This window comes from Artemia sp. Qi Xiang Cuo, chromosome 14 (assembly GCF_049724085.1).
Source record: "Artemia sp. Qi Xiang Cuo chromosome 14, ASM4972408v1, whole genome shotgun sequence".
Classification (NCBI taxonomy): Eukaryota; Metazoa; Arthropoda; class Branchiopoda; order Anostraca; family Artemiidae; genus Artemia; species Artemia sp. Qi Xiang Cuo.
In genome coordinates, this window is record NC_142807.1 from 13,534,330 (window position 1) to 13,553,518 (window position 19,189).

Sequence of the window (19,189 nt, forward strand, 5' to 3'; positions counted from 1 at the left end):
GTAAAGAACGATGTTGGCAGAATTTTTTTTCCATACCAGGGCACTTCGTATCGAAGGAGTTGTCGTAGAAACTTAGAAAATGGTTCATTCCATTGGATATTGGAGTGGCTAGTGCCCTTTTTAATAGTCGACACTGATTGAAGGGCAACTAGCCCCCCCCCTACGCTCATCATGCCCCCAGACACATCCAATCAAAATTTTGAGATAACCATTTTGTTCAGCGTAGTTGATTTCCAGATAGAAAATATGTTTTTGAGGAGGATATTCCCCCACATCCCTCAGAAAAAGGGTTTTAAGTTATGCCCTGGGGGCATATAAGAACGATTTTGGCACAATGTATTATTTATTTTTTTTTTCCTTTAGAGCAGGGCGCTTCGTATCGAAGAAGTTGTCGTAGAAACTTCGAAAAGGGCTCATTCAATTGAAAACTGAAGTGGCTTGTGCCCTTTTTAATAGTCAAAAGTGATTGGCAGGCGACTAACACCCCTTCCACGCCCACCATTTCGTGAAACACATCCAATCAAAATTTAGAGATAATCATTTTGTTCAGCGTAGTTGATTTCCAAATGGAAATTATGTTTTTGAGGAGGATAGTCCCCCATAGCCCTTAGGGAAAGGGTTGTAAGTTATGCCCTGGGGGCATATAATGTTTTTATAGAAGATGTTGTCGTAGAAACTTCAAAAAAGGCTCATTCGATATGAAATTCAAAGGGCTAGTGCTCTTTTTAATAGTAAAAGGGGATTAGAGCGCAATAATCAAAACTTCGAGATAGCCATTTTATTCAACTGGAAATTAGGTTTTTGAGGATGAAAACCAACCCCCCCCCCCCGCCCACAGGGCAAGGGTTGTAAAGTATGCCCAGGGGGGAATACAAGGTTTTTATAGAACGCATTGTCGTAGAAACTTTATAAAGGGCTCATTCGATTGGAAATTGAAATGGCTAGTGCCCTTTTTAATAGTCGAAAGTGATTGAAAAGCAACTAACACCCCTTCCATGCCCACCATTTCCCCAAACACACCCAATAAATATTTTGAGATAGCCATTTTGTTTCACGCAGTTAAAAGTTCAGGAAATTATACCTTTGAACAAGACACTTCCCCCACAGTCTTCAGGGCAAGGGTTATAAGTTATGCCCTGGGGGTGTATAAGAATCTTATTGAAATCTTTGTCTTAGAAACTTGAAAAAGGGCTCATTCGATTGGAAATTCAAAGGGCTAGTGCCCTTTTTAAGAGTCGAAAGTGATTTGAGGGCGCCTAACCCCCCTCTCACACCCATCTTTTCCCAAAACACATCCAATAAATATTTTAGATAGCCATTTTATTCAACCTAGTTGAAAGTTTTGGAAATTAGATCTTTAAGGATACCAACCCCCCCCCCCACTGCCCTCAGGGCAAGGGTTGTAAGTTATGCCCTGGGGGCATATAAGATTTTTATTGAAAGCGTAGAAACTTCAAAAGGGGTAATTCAATTGGAAATTGAAAGGGGTAATGCCTTTTTTAATAGCTGAAAGTGATTAAAGAACGACTAACGCCCGTATCATAGCTATCATTTTCCCAAACACATCCAATCAAAATTTTGAGATATCCGGTTTGTTCAACGTAGTTGAAAGCTCTTGAAATTAGGCCTTTTAGGATGATAACCCCCTCAGAGCCCTCAGTGCAAGGGTTGGAAGTTAGGCCTTTGGGGCACATAAAGTTTGTATAGAAAGTTGCGATAGAAATTTCAAAAAGGGCTCATTTGATTGGAAATTAAAATTGCCCTTTTTATAGTAGAAAGTGATTGGAGAGTAATTAACCCCCCTCTTACGCCCACCATTTCCCCAAAAACATTCAATCAAAGTCTTCAGATAGCCATTTTGTTCAATGTAGTTGAAAGTTCTGGAAATTATGTATTTAAGGATGACTAACCCCCCAGAGCCCCAAGGGCAAAGGTTGTAAGTTCTGCCCTGGGGGTATATAAGGTTCTTATAGATAGAGTTGTCGTAAAACTTCAAAAGGGGTTCATTCAAAAGGAAATTGAGAGGGCAAGTGCCCTTTGTAATAGTTGAAAGTGATTGGAGGGTAACGAACACCCCTCTCACGCCCACCATTCCTCCAAACACATCCAATCAAAATTTTCAGATATCCATTTTGTTCAACGTAGTAGAAAGTTCTTGAAATTAGGTCTTTGAGAATGACACCCCCCCCCTCCCAGCACTCAGGGCCAGGATTGTAAGTTATGCCCTGGGGGCATATAAGATTTTTGTTGAAAGTTTTGTCGTAGAAACTTCAAAATGGCTCATTTGATTGGAAATTGAAAGAGCTAGGGCCATTTTTAATAGTTGAAAGTCATTGGAGAGCGACTACCGCCCCTCTCACGCCCACCATTTCCCCAAACACATCCAAAAAAAATTTTGAGATAGACATTTTGTTTAACGTAGTTGAAAGTTCTGGAAATTCGGTCTTAGAGGATGACAACCACCCTAACAGACCTTTTGAAGCGTTGTCGTTTCAAAAAGGGCTCATTTGATTGGAAATTGAAAGGCCTAAAGCCCTTTTTAATAGTCGAAAGTGATTGGAAGGCTTGACATTTTTATAGTAAAGATTGATTTGGGTATAATGTATTATTTTTTGTTGTTGTTGTTGTTTAGACCACGGCATTTCGTGTAGAGGGAGCTATCGTAGGAACTTCTAAAAGAGCTGATTCAATTGGAAATAAAAAGGGCTAATGCCCGTTTTAATTGTCGAAATTGATTGGAGGGCAACTAATTCCCCTCCCACTCCCACCCACCCATTCACCCATTATGTTTAAAAACTAAATGTTGCCTTAAGATTAAATCAAAATGCACTGTGTTAATCCTAATTCCCAATAAGGCATCTCAGCAGTATCCCAAGAACTACTGAGAGTATTATGTTCAAACTTTCTGGGTTACTTCTGCTCTTAAAATTTCACCAAATGGAAATAGCATAAGTGTATCCAAGCTATCGAAGAAAGTAAACAGATTTTTTTTTGTATGAATTAGAACACCAAAAACGTAACTGAGGTTTAGTCGATGGACATAAAAAATAATAAAGAACGTAAAGAATAAACAGAACAGAATAACGAAAACATAATATAAAAATAAAAAATATATAAAGAATAAAAAGCCCAAGTATGTACAATACTATCAAAAGCTTCAGATATATCTAAAGCACAGATGTATAAGGATTGACCTCTTGTTTGCACATCCCTTAAGAAAGAAAGCAAGCATCCAATCTGCATGTTGAAATGAAATCCCCTTTCTGAACCAGAAGTGATAAGACTCATGATTAAGATAAATATTAATATAAGGAAGAAGAACAAAGTCAAGAGTTTGTAATATTGCAAGTAATTAGCAACTATTTAATAGAAATCTATTAAATGAATATGATAGAAATCATATTTATTTACATTGTTTGAAGTAACATTCTTTATTGACGTGACTGTTCCATATGGGAAACTATCAGGCACTTAAGAAGAGTAAAAACACACTTGAAAAAGTAGTTGCAAATGGTTTACTAGTTCCCAACAATCCTTATGTAAATCAAATACACTTGTACGATTAATACTAATAGTTTGAGACTTCCACCGCTTGATCAAACCAGTGGTTGTATCAGATAAAACAGAAGGGATATGCTTTTGATGAACTTCTACGGGAAGGTACTCGGCAAGGAGTTTTGAACATCGGTTGTGCGCTTCGAAACTAACACGGGCAAAAATACTAGAATAATGATGAATCCAAGCTGATTGCAGAATATTATTATCATCGGTAGACTTTGAAGAATTCACACGAACTTCTAACCTCTCAAATCGCAACTCCAGTTTCAAAGATAGACCACTGATGATTTTTCAACACCGTTTCTATTTTATGCTGAACATAAAAAAGTACCATGAGAGGAAAGCGCACAGGCAATCCAGATTTGTAGTCATAACCAAAACGGCCTGATTTTCGTTTTCATCCAAAAGGGGATCATGATTCCAAACGGACTTTCGCAGATAAGACCGAATACATTTATTTAAATAGCTTCTTGTTCGGCTTTTTTCAAATATGAAATGATTTGATGATAGTTGGCGTTCAGTTGCTAATGAGCACTGGGCGAGGTAGCTTTGCAACAGATGAGGTTATAGAGTACAGCTATGGTACTAAGCATTCTCCCAAGTGTAGTCAAATATAAAGGCCAGTCCGAAAATTTCACCGTCTAAACCCCTTTTTTTGCGGATTGGGGAAATGACGTTGAAGCTGTCAGTGACAATGACAACTTACAATGAAGTTGTTAGGTTCTTGATGTTTTGAAAATAGTGCATGTCAAGAACGAACTTTTGCACAAAAACTAATTTCATATTCATAGAATCTTCGAGGATCATTTATTAAAGTTAAAAAAAAAAATTACCCTCTTTGCCCAAAAGTTAATTTCTTTACCCAAGGCAAACATTCTAATATCACTACAAAGAAAATAGCAAAGTTAAACAACCAATGCTTCATTAATTAGATAGCTGTACAAATTCTAAGAGATATACTCTATATCGTTTCCCTGCCTCAGTTCCAAGCGTAAAAATACAAATGCTTGTAAAAGTATGGCAGCACTTTCATACTCCTTTTAGAATCTCTAAATATTTCGATCTATGATTCAAACAAAACGTAATTTAGATGGGGCCAATGGATTGTTGCATATTTTAGGCACTTTCAGATGTTAATCTAACTCCAACTTGACGGTGGTGCCTGCTTGAATAGAAAAAATAACCACTCGAAAGCTGAAAAATTGTTCAAACAAATCCAACGTAGGTGAGACGACCTTACATACTATTCTACAATGTAGACTATAAGACTCCAGTTAAACTCGCACACTGTAGGCTCTTGTTCAATGATAAGATAAAACCTTACATTTGGGTCTCCTACAAAAATTATGCATATCTTTCCAAAATTTTAAATTATGCTCATCAATCTAGCGGGAGGTCAATATTTTCCATAAAATTGTACAGGTTAAGACCTTGCCAGTACAATCATTATAAATGAATAAATTAGATTTAAAACAAACACAAAGTAAAATGAAAGATCAAGTTTGAAATTATTTAATACAAAATTAAACAGAAACTGTCCGAAATAAGAATAAGACTAAAACCCCTTAAATCTTCTTAAACTTAGTTGCTCTTTGAATTTGAATTAAGATGTAAAAAAAAATATTGATTTCAAAGAAATAGAAAAGAGCAACTACAACCGTACAATGTCAAATAAAGAAAAGCTATTCTGATCAGAATTTATGTGCACAAGGAATAATATTAATAATAATAATAATAATAATAATAATAATAATTTATTATAAGCCAAAAAAAACAGGCCATACAGCACATTATTCTTAAATACATTCCACAAGAAAAATAACATAAATATCAAGTTTCACTTATTGTTGTCAACACTTCATTTACATATTTACATAACTGCCTGATTGTCCTTTTTACAGTCGTCTTCAGGATCCCCGGGAACTCCAAGTTACCACCCTCAAAATACTCTCCCCTTAATAAAGAAATTTTGCAGGCACTCGGCGAGAATGTGGACCACATCCTCAATACCTAGGTTACATCTGATGCAAGAGTAATCCGCGTCTGCATCTGGGGCCACCCTTTTTCTTTCAAATACTCTTTTTCTATTTTTTAGTGGCAGGCAATTCGCTTGGATCCGAAACCAAGTCCTTAATGTCTCCCCCGGTATTGACCTGATATTCGCAATTGGTTTGAGAGTATTTTTATCTGCAAAGAAAATAATATCAAAGGTATAAATATTACAATATGCCGGATATCATAAAGTTAAGTCACAAAGTTATTTTTAAAGATACAATGTATTTTGGCACCGTCTTGAAGCGTTCTATTTGTTTTTCTTTTATCTAAATGCATTCCCCTCGAAACACACTATGATAAAGGTTCAAAGGAATTAACAACCACGGCACTCCACTGATGGTGAACAAATAAAATCTACGTGTTGCTCCTGCAACATTTTGCCGGTGCAGCCATTTAAAGACTGCCGCAACAATTCACGTTACTAGCAACATAAATCTAGTTGCTCTGATTTTTATTTTGTCCTCTTTAAGTTTTTATTGCAGGATTAAGATATATGACTTTTGATAACATTCCAATTTCATACACCATAGTTTTCAAAAATTATTTATAAAAGTGATCTCAGTAGCTGATAAGTATTGCAAGCAAAAAACAATAATTGAAAAACATTTCCTAAACTGAGTCGCTTCTCAAATATAGTGAACGCTACAAAATTGGTGGAATTTAATGTTAACTAGATTAAAGTAAGTAAAAGTAAGTTAGCGTAGGTTAAATAAGTAGGTTAAACCAAGTAAAGTAAGTTAACTATACTAAATGGTAAGATAAATTTAAGACAGTTGAAGATCAGATAAAGAAATTTTATCCTATAGATAGGTTAGAAGATATTAGGCTACTTGTTTGATATATCCCCTACATAATATTCTTTTAATATGTTTCTCTGCCGCTCAATCCTAATGAAATATACCAAAGTAAGATAAAAATATAATGATTTATAAACAAATTTGGGCTGTATATTTGCACATTAGGGAGTGGGGGTAAAGTATAGCGGGTCTGCATGCTTAATGTGTTAGGTATAATTAATCTCTATATTATGCAGTAAGAATTGTTTTCTAACTTCAAACTGTCCAAATACTTTGTCCCCCCCCCCCTGTAGTGTGCAAATATATAGCCCAAATTTTATATTTTTCATCTATTATGTCACTTTTCTTTGTCTTGTCTTACGCTAAGCTGAAAAAAAAAACTAAAGAAAAAAAATGGTTCTATAATGTGTTAATGAATGAACAACTTGAGTAGTAGGGGGTTTATCATACAAGTTCCGATAGTAGCTATAAAAGTACCATTTCGTTTTTCTGTAAGGGATAAAAATGTACCGTTTCTGTTATTCGAAACGTGAATGTTGATTCATTATAAGCATATCTAATATAGAATCTTGGGAATTGGGGAATGAGTTCGTTTCGTTTGTTCCGCCTTAACACCTCTTTTTTTTTTAATATATTGATTTTTTATGCAACTACAATCTGAACTGGCCTTTGCAATATATTAAATAAAATATTTTTTTTTCAACTGAAACTAAGGAGTGATATTAAAACTTAACCGAACATAAATTATTCCGTAAATGAGGGGGTTTGTCCCTAACCAATACCTTGCCCTTTACGCTAAAGTTTTGAGTACTTTCAAAAAGCTTCTGTATCTAATTTAATGACCCTTGAGTTTCAGGAGTCGTTAAAAAGTTGAGACAAAAAGTCAAACTTTAGCGTAAAGAGCGAAATATTGAGGAGGGGGCAATCCCAGTCTTATTCGGGATAATTTCTGTTCATTTTATGTTCTAATTTTGCTCCTTTATTTCGTTTTAAATTAACCTTTTTTTTAAAATTTAATTTCTGATTCTTTTTTTAATGTCATATAAAACTGGCCCTCATGCCCTCTGTTTCCCAAATACATTCGATAAAAATTTTGAGATAGCCATTTTGTTCAAAATAGTCCTAAGATTATATAAAAATACCTCAGGGGTGGACACAACCCTTCAGAGCCTTGGGATAAGGATTGTAAGTTATGAACCGAGAGCATAAAAGGTTTTATGGAAGGGGTGATCGCATAAACTTTGGAAGAAGCTCTTTGATTAGAAGTTGAAAGTTCTAGTTCCGTTTTCAAGAGTCGAAAGTGATCAAAGGGCAATTAGCCCCCCCCCCTCCCCACATCCTCTTCTCCTCGGATGCATTCGATTAAAACTTTGAGATTGCCATTTTTTTTCAAAACAGTCCAAAGATCATATAACAGAAATCTCCGGGGTCGACACAACCCCCAGAGCCCGACGCAAGTGTTGTAAGAAATGTCCCGGGGGCATATAATTTTTATGGAAGGGGTGGTCAATTAAACTTATAGAAATCATATGAAACATGTAAACGAAGAAGTAAGCGATATCTTTTTGCATTCGATTATTACATAGAGGTTTTAATGTAAATATCTTGTTTCTTAGAGCCAATACTATGCATTCCTGGTTGACAAGTGCATATCTGAATAATATTTTTCATTGTATTTCGCATAATCTCGTTAGAGTTAAATTTAAGCTATATTAAGAAACATTTTGAGAGCTTTTAATAAAAATGTTCCGTTTCTTTGATAGGGTGTTAGATTTAAGTCGCCTTCGGTCAAAAAAGTCTTTTAACACCGCCCATCTTTACCTTAAACTACATAACGTGTTCCGCCCCATGGCATTTTACGCCACCATGGCAAACTACGGACTGTACACGACACCCTCTGGCATCCATTCTTACACCTAAAGCATTTTCGGACATTTTCCTACAAAAACAACCGTTTACACTAGAATCGATCATTTAAACTCAAATGAAAATTCCCAATAGTGTTTCTTCTGATGACTCCTAGCAATTGACACCAGCGTGGTACTCAATGGATGGCATTCGGCACCCTCTAGCGTGTATTATCATACCTAAGGCATTTTCAGACATTTTCCTACAAAAAAAACCGTTTACACTAGAATCGATCATTTAAACTCAAAGGAAAATTCCCAATAGTGTTTCTTCTGATGACTCCTAGTAATTGACACCAGTATGGCACTCAATGGCTGGCATACGGCTCCCTCTGGCGTGCATTATCCTACTTAAGGCATTTTCACACATTTTCCTACAAAAATAACCGTTTAAACTAGAATCGATAATTTAAACTGAAAGAAAATTCCCAATATCGTATCTTCTGATGACTGCTAGTAATTGACACCAATATGGTACTACATGGCTAGCGTATGGCACCCTATTGCGTGCAATATCCCAGCTAAGGCATTTTCAGGCATTTTCCGACAAAAATAACCGTTTACACTAGAATTGATCATTTAAACTTAAAGGAAGATTCCCAATAGCGTTTCTTCTAATGCCTCCTAGCGATTGACGCAAGCATGGCACTCAATGGCTAGTAAACGGCACTTTCTGGCGTGCATTATCCCACCTAAAGTATTTTTAGACATTTTGCTACAAAAATAACTGTTTATAGTACAATCGATCATTCAAAACTTAAAGGAAAATTCCCAATAGCGTTTCTCCTGATGACTCCTAGTAATTGACGCAAGCATGGCACACAATGGCTGGCATATGGCACCCTATGGCGTACATTGTCACATTTAAAGCATTTTAAGACATATTACACATATTAAACACACACACATATATATATATATATATATATATGTGTGTGTGTGTGTGTGTGTGTGTATATATATATATATATATATATATATATATATATATATATATATATATATATATTTATATATATATATATATATATATATATATATATATTTATATATATATATATATGTGTGTGTGTGTGTGTGTGTGTGTGTGTATATATATATATATATATATATATATATATATATATATATATATATATATATATATATATATATATATATATATATATATATATATATATATATATATATATATATATATATATATATATATATATATATATATATATATATATATATATATATATATATATATATATATATATATACATTTATATATTCATATATTCATGATCTGAAAAGCGTTGGTTAACGAAGGGGAAATTATTAAAACTGTTACTTTTCTGCACTTGAATTAATTGACATAGGGGTTAGGGGAAAAACTACTAGAACCTAAATAATGGATTTTATTCAACCACATATTACCATTATCTATTGTTTTCCAAAAGAAATCTAAGACTAGTAGCTTCTCGGATGACTTGGGTATGGTATGAAAAAGAGGCATCTACCCCTGCATCATTAACAACCTCAAAGCTCTCCAAACGTGCCAACGCTGGTAGTATGAATTTCAAATCATAGTTTGAATTGTGTAAGTAAACCGGTAGAAAGTACTGCTTTTTAACGTTTAAATTATAAGATTTATGGGCCAGTCAACGAAAGTTATTCCTTCCAATAAAATTGGATTGATTAAATGATCATGGTCGAGCACCGCCTCCACACCTTCATTAAAAAAATTACCTGATAAATTCAACACTTATCCCCCTCTTTAATGGCCACCTCATTCTCTGGTGATAGAGTCATACCTTGGGTTGTATTGCGCAGCCGTGACGTTGACTTATTAAGCATTGTAAGCTTGACTTATAAACAAGTTTTAATAAGCATTGTCATTGCTGTGCCCATATAATCCCAATTTCTCAAAAACTTCTACCGATTACCTGGTATTTTTAAGTCTCTGTACAAGTGCAAGAGCGAAAGATATGATTTCATATTTGTTCACATTATTTGCATTGAATGGATCATACACGACTATGAGTTGGTCTTCGCAGTTGAACGTAACCTTGTCACTTTGTAAGAGCGAATTCTGAAAATGTTTGAATCACTAGATGGCCTTGTCATCTCTAACTATTTCCACAGATCTATATTCATGACGCTATTAGTGACTCAAAAATTTAGAAGGAAACATTGGACGATAGTAGCTTACCCCCGTTTGTTCCCTTTCCCATTAGTTAAAAACCAACTTATGTCTTTAACTTGAAAAAAAAACAAAATATCAAACTGAACCGAGTTCTGTGGGTGGCTCGTAAAGAAGCCGTACCTAGTGCTTCACCGATTCAATGGACGGAGCCCTCACTTAATATACTAACTCCTTTTTATCTTTACGGTCCTCCTCCTCAAATGCTGTATCACACCATCAAACATTAACACCAATCTTTAAATTGTCATCGTCCCGCCCAAACATATTTATTCCTTTAAGTATTACTAAATATGGCCCTTTTAAACCACTTTAATATATTTTAGGAAACTCTTCCGCCTCTCCTGGCCCATTAAGTGCCAAACCATCCAAATAGACCTTAATAGCATCCCTTTGCAGGGGTTTGTGTGATTCTATAAGAAATCCATATTTGAATCACTTAAGCCCTGTTTCGAAGCGAATTTTTGTACGCTTTGAAACCACTTTAAATCTGAATTATATTTTATAAAATGATGCTTCTTCCCCCTCCTACCTCTTCAAATAAAATCCTTTACAAATCTACCCACAATAACATCTTAATTCTTACTGAATAAAAGTACTGACCCGCTAACCCTCTCACTATAGTTATGTACTTTAATCACAATAGGGTCTATCTAATCCAAAAATACAACCTCAGAATTATGCAAGTTCAGGTGAAGTAATTTTCAGTTAGTATATTATGCGGATATACCTAACCTGACTACTCGTTTAAATAAAAAAAGTTTGTAAGGTGGATGCTTTAATACTATCCCTCCCTCCCATTCCCGAATCTGTCGTTCAAGAATTGCTCGAATCTTTCCATCATAGGGGTGGACTATGTTTATTCTATCCGTCATAATGCTACTTACCATAAGTGGCTAAAATGGTTCCCCAAATCGGGCCTATACACATTTAAATTGCTTAAGGCAGAGTTAGATAAATAAAAGTCTGGCAATATAGGGGGTGTTATGGAATTTACCTGTCCCGTACAACTACCACTTCACCCCACTGCCCCTACTCCCCTCCCCGGCGTTAATGTAAGTGCTTAGGGGGCTGGAGCATCCCTGGTCTTCTCGCAGCCGTTTTATTGTGTTTGGTGTAAGTTCCTTTTAAGCCCGAGACAAAAACTCAAAATCAAATCTGAGATTGACTATTAGAACCTATAAAGCAATGTTGGGGGGAGTTACACTATAAGCAGTTACCTCTCACAAACCAGTCTTTTAATAAAGTATCAACGAATTCATCAGGGTCATTTTTATTTGGGGCAAATAGATTTTTTCCATCAAGGATCCAATTTCATTACAAATATTGTCAGTCACTTCTGTTGGTATTTAAGTCGGAAGCTGTAAACAGAGCACGATGTTATTTTGTTTTTGAAATAGACTGTTTTATTAAGCTGAAAAAGAATATTTACAGAGTATTTGAAAACCTATGTTTTTTGGGGGGCGGGGGGTTGACAGAAACCTCGAACTAAGGACCCACAACATTATTCTGAAATGACACAGTTTTGTTAAGCTTAAAATGAATGCATTCACAGGAAAAGCCTATAACCTTTATTTTTTTAGGAGGGCCAGAACTCTCCAACAAAAGGACAGACGGCGTGTTTAATAGCTTATAACTTCAGTTTTTAGGAGGGCCAGAACCCTCGAACAGGAGGCCTGATACAATGTTCAATAGCCTGTGAATTGATTTTTTAGGAGGGCCAGATCCCTCGAACAAGAGGCCCGACATTATGTTATATAACCTGTAACTTTGTTTTTTAAGAGGGCTTAGAAATCTCAAAGGAGAGGTACGACACTGTGTTTAAAAAGATGTAACTTTATTTTGGATTGCCAGAACCCTCGAACAAGAGGCCCACCAATGTGTTTAATAACCTGTAACTTCATTTCTTAGGCGGGCCTTAAAGCATTTAAATTACATGAAATAGGTAGAAGATTGAAAAAATTCTAGAAATATTTAGATTTGGGGGCTGAGGGCCTGGAACCTCTTGACTTGCGTAAGATCCTAACATTAAAAAGTTAATTTTTTGCCACTATACACTGTTTTCACAAATTCTCAGTAAATAAGTGACACTTAATAAGCCGTTGAGCTTCTAAGTTCTTTTGAAAAGTACGAAGAGGGAAATTTCATGACTCTCAGTTAAATCAAATAATTGCGATTTTACTTATGAAAGGGCTGGTATTATTGTTGTCCATTTGCACATGTGGCAGCAAACTCCTCACAACATTGCTTTGTATGATGGGATGCTGGTGGTATCGAAGTACCCTCATCTTCGCTTTGCAGGGGGAGCGTAGGTATAAGTGAAGTCCCTGCATCATCACATATCCTTATTTTTCTGCCGGAGGAGCCCCTTTCTGGCTGGAATTTGCCTTAAATGCAGATTCAAATTTTAGATCTATCAAATAATACCCCTCCCTGACCTCTACTATGCCCCCAAAATAAACTTCGATAGCACTCGAATTGAAGCTAATAAGATTTTATATACGAAAATAGCAATGATAGCCTCATTCCCCCTGCAAACTTCAAAGAATTATTGTGAATATTATTTGTCTTCTGATAATAATACCTGCCTTTATAAATTCAATCAAAAATGCTAATTTTGTAAAAACCTGTAACACTATTTTCAAGCCATTTCGTCCGCTTCGGTTAACAAAAGCTCTAATTAAAAAGTTTGAACATTAGGGTATAAATTTTGACAGGTAATCGCGCGATTTTCCATCAAAAAGGCAATTGGTATTCGAGTTGAAAAGAAAGTTTTAGTATTATTTTTTCATCAAGTAATATTTTTATATTGGTATTCTCTTTGAGTTTTATCATTTTTGAAGATCTCACTATCGTATATCCACCATCATAAGAGTGTAATTTTTTGGTACTCCAAAGAAATTCAAACTCTGCTGTCATGACAATGCATTCACACGTTTCCAATGTTTTTACCACTAGTGCTGGTTTCGTAGTTCAAATATTTGTCTTTCTCAGCATGCAATGCTTCAATAACACTATCAAGTGTACACACATTCTTGAAATACTTTTTTCATCTTCACTTTTTTAAAATTACATGTAAGTGTTTATCCTTCCAGTGCACAATTAACAATGATCGGAAACAAACAGTACAGTAACTACTTTCGATGACCATCCACAGAGTACTACGGAGGCAGCCGCATAAAAAGACCTTCAGTGAGTCTTACATTTCGAAGTCTAGATGGTGACACGTTTTCACTTCCTCGAGTGCTGTCATATTTTCAGCTTTAGTTTTGGAAGGCAACACAACTGAATTTTAAGCTAGATTATATTGAGTTAACTGCTTTCAAATTTGATATGTCTAGGTTCACTTAGAGTGGTCTCTAAATCTAAAAAAAATCAATTCATCTCTCTCTAACTTTGGTAAAAAAAAACCTAATTCGCCTATTTTAGACTCTAGTACATCACTTTCGAGCTGATAGCAGTGTCCGTGTCTGACTGAATCTTGATAAATTCCCACTTCATATGTTTCTAACTCTTTAAAGAATCCGATTCGTCTCTCTCTGACCTTGGTAAAAAGCCTAATTCACCTATTTGAGTCTCTAGTATATCACTTGTGAGCTGGTAGTAGTGTCTGTTCTGACTAAATCTTGGCAAATTCCGACTTTATATAATTATAACTCTAGAAAAATCGGATTCATATCTCTCAGACTTTGATAAGAAACCTATTTCACCTATTTCACTTGACAGAACCATTTGCTAATAACCAGTTAAATTTATGCAGAAATCGTTTCACATGTGCTATGTCAGTCGCATTACCAGCATAATATGTCTGATTCTAATATGAACCTGTTAAAAACCCTTTAATTTTAAAAATCAATGATGTTTTCTCGGGGTAAATTCCCAGATTTAAGCTTTTTCCTAACATGTAACATCAAACATTTACCTAAAACAAGCCAGTTGCTAGAAAAATCATTGATTTAAGTCTGAGATTTTAACCAATTTAACAACCTATTGTTATATGACCCCCTTCAAAAATATGGTAACATGTTACCCAGTGATAAACCCAAGTGCCGGCTTTCGGGTATTAGCATTCAACACATGGTGAAAAGAAGACAGGTATACTCCTCAACTAATGTCATAAGCCATATCTTGTCATTGTGTTGGAACTGTTACCTGTGTAAAAATAATGTGGTAATATACAGTGAAATTACAGGGAAAAAAGGTATAGGTAGAAAATACCCCTAAGGAATATGAAGATTAATCGGTGAAAAAGAAAGCACAAGGAAACGTAAATTACCATCGTGCAGTGTCAAGGGAAAACATGATGAACCATTTTTATAGAACGAATTCAAAACATTTAAATGTCTCATATCATACTAATAACTTGTGGCTTTGTATATATCATTATTTCAATAAGAAGTCTCATTTCATTACTTTATTATGTTTCCATTATTTTCTTAGGGGGTACGCTAGCAATTCCATTCAGTCTGTGGCTCACTGAATCTTGATAAATTTCCAGTTCATATGTCTCTAACTCTAAAAAGAATTTGATTCATCTCTCTCTGAGTTCGTCAAAAAAAAACCTAATTCACCTATTTCAGTCTCTAGTATATTTTTGTGAGCTGGTAGTAGTGTCTGTGGCTGACTGAATTTTGACAAATTCCCACTTCATATGTTTCTAACTCTAGAAAGAATCAGATTCATTTCTGTCAGAATTTGGTAAAAAAAAAACAATTAACCTATTTCACTTGACAGAACCATTTGCTAATAATCTGTCAAATTTATGCACAAATAATTTAGAATTGTCAATATCAACCTCATTAATAGCATGCCATGTCTGATTCTAATATGAACCTGTTAAAAACCCTTCAATTTTTAAAATCATTGATGGCTTCTTAGGGTACATTCCCTGATTCTAGCTTTGATATTAGTGGCAAATATAAAAGCAAAACATTCTTATAAGTGCCATCAGTAACGAGATTAGGTATAAATTGAGAAATGGGAGTTCTTCCAGAATGATGATGATGAATTCACGGTGTCAATTTTTTTTTATATTAATATTCTCTGTTATTTCCCAAGCAATGTGAAGAGCTCCTGTAGGGGGGACCATGATTTTCTTGATCCTTTCTTTTTCTCGTCGTGATCTCTTTATTGTATGCTGTACCTCCTATTCCATAACCATCGTTGTGATTTTCAGCTTTCATGGTGTGGTAAGGGCGCCCTATTTTCCACTAGTTTCTTACTTGACCAATCTAAAACTGAGTTTTTATTGATTCTAATTGAATTTATTTCATTCAATATCTTCCTCCTCATCTTCTCGAACTTCGCCACATTTATTCTAAAGTTCGCACGTTGATTACATCAGATTCAAACAAGTTGGTAAATTCATAATAGTGGCCTTTACAGATGATACATTTTCAGTAATAATATATTTCTATTTCAATATTTTTATCCATCATGGCTTAATTTGAAACTAGCTGGGTGATTGCTTCTGCTAACAGGCCTAAAAATAAAGGAAAATGTTAACCTTAAAGACGTTTCAGAAGCAACGCTATAGCGTTGCCTATAGTAAAGGCCATACGGCTCCAATATTTTATCTGTTTTTTCCTATAGGCACTTCATATGGAAGGGGTCGTCGTAGAAACTTCAAAAGGGAATCTTTCAATTGGAAATAGAGAGTTCTAGTGCCGTTTTTAATAGTCGAAAGTGATTGGAGGGCAACTAGCCCCCCACGCCAATCATTCCCCCAAACACATCAAATCAAAATTTTGAGATAGCCATTTTGTTCAGCGTAGTTGATTTCCAGATAAAATATATTTTTTTAAGAAGCAAACTCCCTAGCAACCCTCAGGAAAACGGTTTTAAATTATGCCCTGAGGACGTATAATGTTTTTATAGAAGGCGTTGTCGTAAAAAACTTCAAAACAGGGTCATTCGATTGGAAATTCAAAGGGCTAGTGACCTTCTTAATAGTCGAAAGTTATTGGAGGTCACCTAGCCCCCCCCCCCCCCACGCCCATCATTCCCCCAAACACGTCCAATCAAAATTTTGAGATAACCATTTTGTTCAACGTAGTTGATTTCTACATAGAAAATACGTTTTTGAGGAGGACACTCCCCTACAACCCTCAGGGCAAAGGTTTTAAGTTATGCCCTGGGGGCATAAAAGTTTTTATAGAAGGTGTTGTCGTAGAAACTTCAAAAAAGGCTCATTTGATTGGAAATTCAAAAGGCTGATGCCCTTTTTAATAGTCGAAAGTGATTGGAGGGTAAATAGCCCCACTCTCACTCACACCTTTTCCCCAAACACATCCAATCAAAATTTTGAGATAGCCATTTTATTAAACAAAGTTTTAAGTTCTGGGAATTAGGTCTTTGAGGATGACAACTCCCCCACAGCCCTCTGTGCAAGGGTTGTAAGTTATGCCCTGGGTGCATATCAGGTTTTATATAGACACCGTTGTCGTAGAAACTTCAGAAAGGGCTCATTCGACTGGAAATTTAAATGGCTAGTTCCCTTTTTAATTGTCGAAAGTGATTCCTTGGCAACCCTTCCACGCCCACCATTTCCCAAAACGCATCCAATCAAAATTTTGATATAGCCATTTTGTTTAACGTAGACGAAAGTTCTGGGAATTATATGTTTGATTAGGATATTCCCTCCCACAGTCTTCAGGGGAAAGGGTCATAGGTTATGTCCTGGGGGCATACACGGTTCTTATTGAAGGAATGTTCGCAAAAACTTCAGGGAGAGCTGATTTGACTAGAATTTGAAAGTTATATTTCACTTTTTAAGCGTCAAAATATATTGGAGGGTAACGAGCTTCGCCCCCTCCCAACCCCATTTTCCCAAATGCATCCAATAAAAATTTTAAGACAGCTCTTTTGTTAAAAATAGTTCAAAGATCATATAACAAAAATTGCTGTGTCGACACAACCCCCCCAGGGCCCGAGGTGTGGGAATATATGGGTCTTATGGAAGGGATGCTCGTATTAACTTCAAAGAGGGCTCATTTGATTGGAAATGTAAAGTTCTAGTTCACTTTTTAAGAGTCAAAAGAGATTACAGGGCACCTAGCCTCCCCCTCTACGCCCTTTTTTCCTCAAAACCATCCGATAAGAATTTTTAGATAGCTTTTTTAAAATAGTTCAAAGACCATATTACGTAAACTCAGATTCTCGTAAATATTCGGAGATCGCTCATTTGGTCGAAAATTGAAAGTTTTAGTTCATCTTTTTAGAATCAAAAGAAATTAGAGAGCAGCTAGCCCCCCCCCCACGCCCCTTTTTCCCCAAATGCGTCCAATAATAATTTTGAGATAGTCAATAAGCTGAAAATTGCTCAAAATTCAGGTAACAAAAACTCAGGTGTCGTCACAACCCCCCAGGGTTCGGAAACAGGTGTTGTAAGTTATGCCCTGGGGTATATATAGTTCGTATGAAAGGGATGCTCGTATAAACTTCAGGGAGAGCTCATTTGATTGGATATTGAAAGTTCTAGTTCAATTTTTAAGAGTCAAAAGAAATCCGAGGGCAGCTAACCCCCTTCCCCCACTCCTTCTTCTTCAAAACCTATCTGATGAAAATTTTTATAAAAGCCATTTCATTAAAAATAGTTCAAAGGTCAGATAAGAAAAATTACTGTGTCGACTGAAACCGATAGGGCCTGGAGGCAGGCGTTATGATTAATTCTCTAGGGGCATATATAGTTCTTATGGAAGGGATGTTCGCATAAACTTCGGAGAGGGCTCATTTGATTGGAAATTAAAAGTTCTAGTGCCCTTTATAAGATTCAAAATGATGAGAGGGCAACTGGCTCCCAAACCGTTTTTCCCAAAATACATCTGATAAAAAATTTGAAATAGCCATTTTGTTAAAAATAGTTCAAAGATCATATAACAAAAACTCCTTTACGCATGGTCATTTCGTTAAATGTAGTTCAAAGGTCAGATAATTAAAACTCCTGTGTCGACAACCCCCCCCCCCCTGGGCCGGGCCAGGCGTTGTAAATATTGCACCTGGGGAATATATGGTTCTTATGGAAGGTATGCTCGTATAAACTTCAGAGAGGGTTTATTTGAATATAAATAAAAGTTGTGTTTCATTTTCTCAGAGTGAAAAAAGATCGGAGGGCAACTAGCCCCTCCCTTCCTCCACGCCTATGGGTGTATCAGATGGATAACCCCATCCGATAAAAACTTCAGGGGACCATTTTGTTAAAAAAAAGTTCAGTTATCAGATATTGAAACTCCAGGGTCGACACAACCCCCTTTAGGCCCAGGGATATGCGTTGAAAGTTATACTCTGGGGATATATATGATTCTTATAGAAGGGATACTCTTATAAACTTCAGAGAGGACTCATTTGATTTATAAGAGAAAGTTTTAGTTCACTTTTAAATAATAAATAAATAAATCTTAAAACGAGTGAAACTTAAACTGAATATGCAGATCAAGCTTGAAACGAACAAACACCACAAACAAGAGTTTGGGTATGACCTCCTTCTCTAACTGTAAAATTATTAAGCCTACTGTGTCATTGGCACTTTACTGAAAATTATATGCGTCTTGAACAGTCTTGGAAAGTATAAACAACACAAATTAAATATTTAATTTATAATGATATTAATTGTTCAGAGACCTATCAGTTCAAGAATTTATTTCACTGTAATTGTATTTTTATTTTCAATGCTGTAAGAACTG

At 35.6% G+C, this 19,189-nt stretch overlaps 1 protein-coding gene across 2 annotated transcripts in view; it reads left to right on the forward strand.

Annotated features, from left to right (window-relative positions):
• The first annotated feature begins 6,196 nt into the window (after window positions 1-6,196).
• LOC148944164 (uncharacterized) overlaps window positions 6,197-19,189 on the forward strand; it is a 29,439-nt gene continuing 16,446 nt past the window's right edge. Inside the window, exon 1 of one of the 2 annotated variants that reach the window (XM_089100162.1) lies at window positions 6,197-6,293. The gene's annotated coding sequence lies outside the window, so the exon portion shown is untranslated. Of the gene's footprint in view, window positions 6,294-13,603; window positions 13,701-19,189 lie in introns of those variants that run through there. The other variant, XM_089100164.1, reaches the window with a different exon arrangement.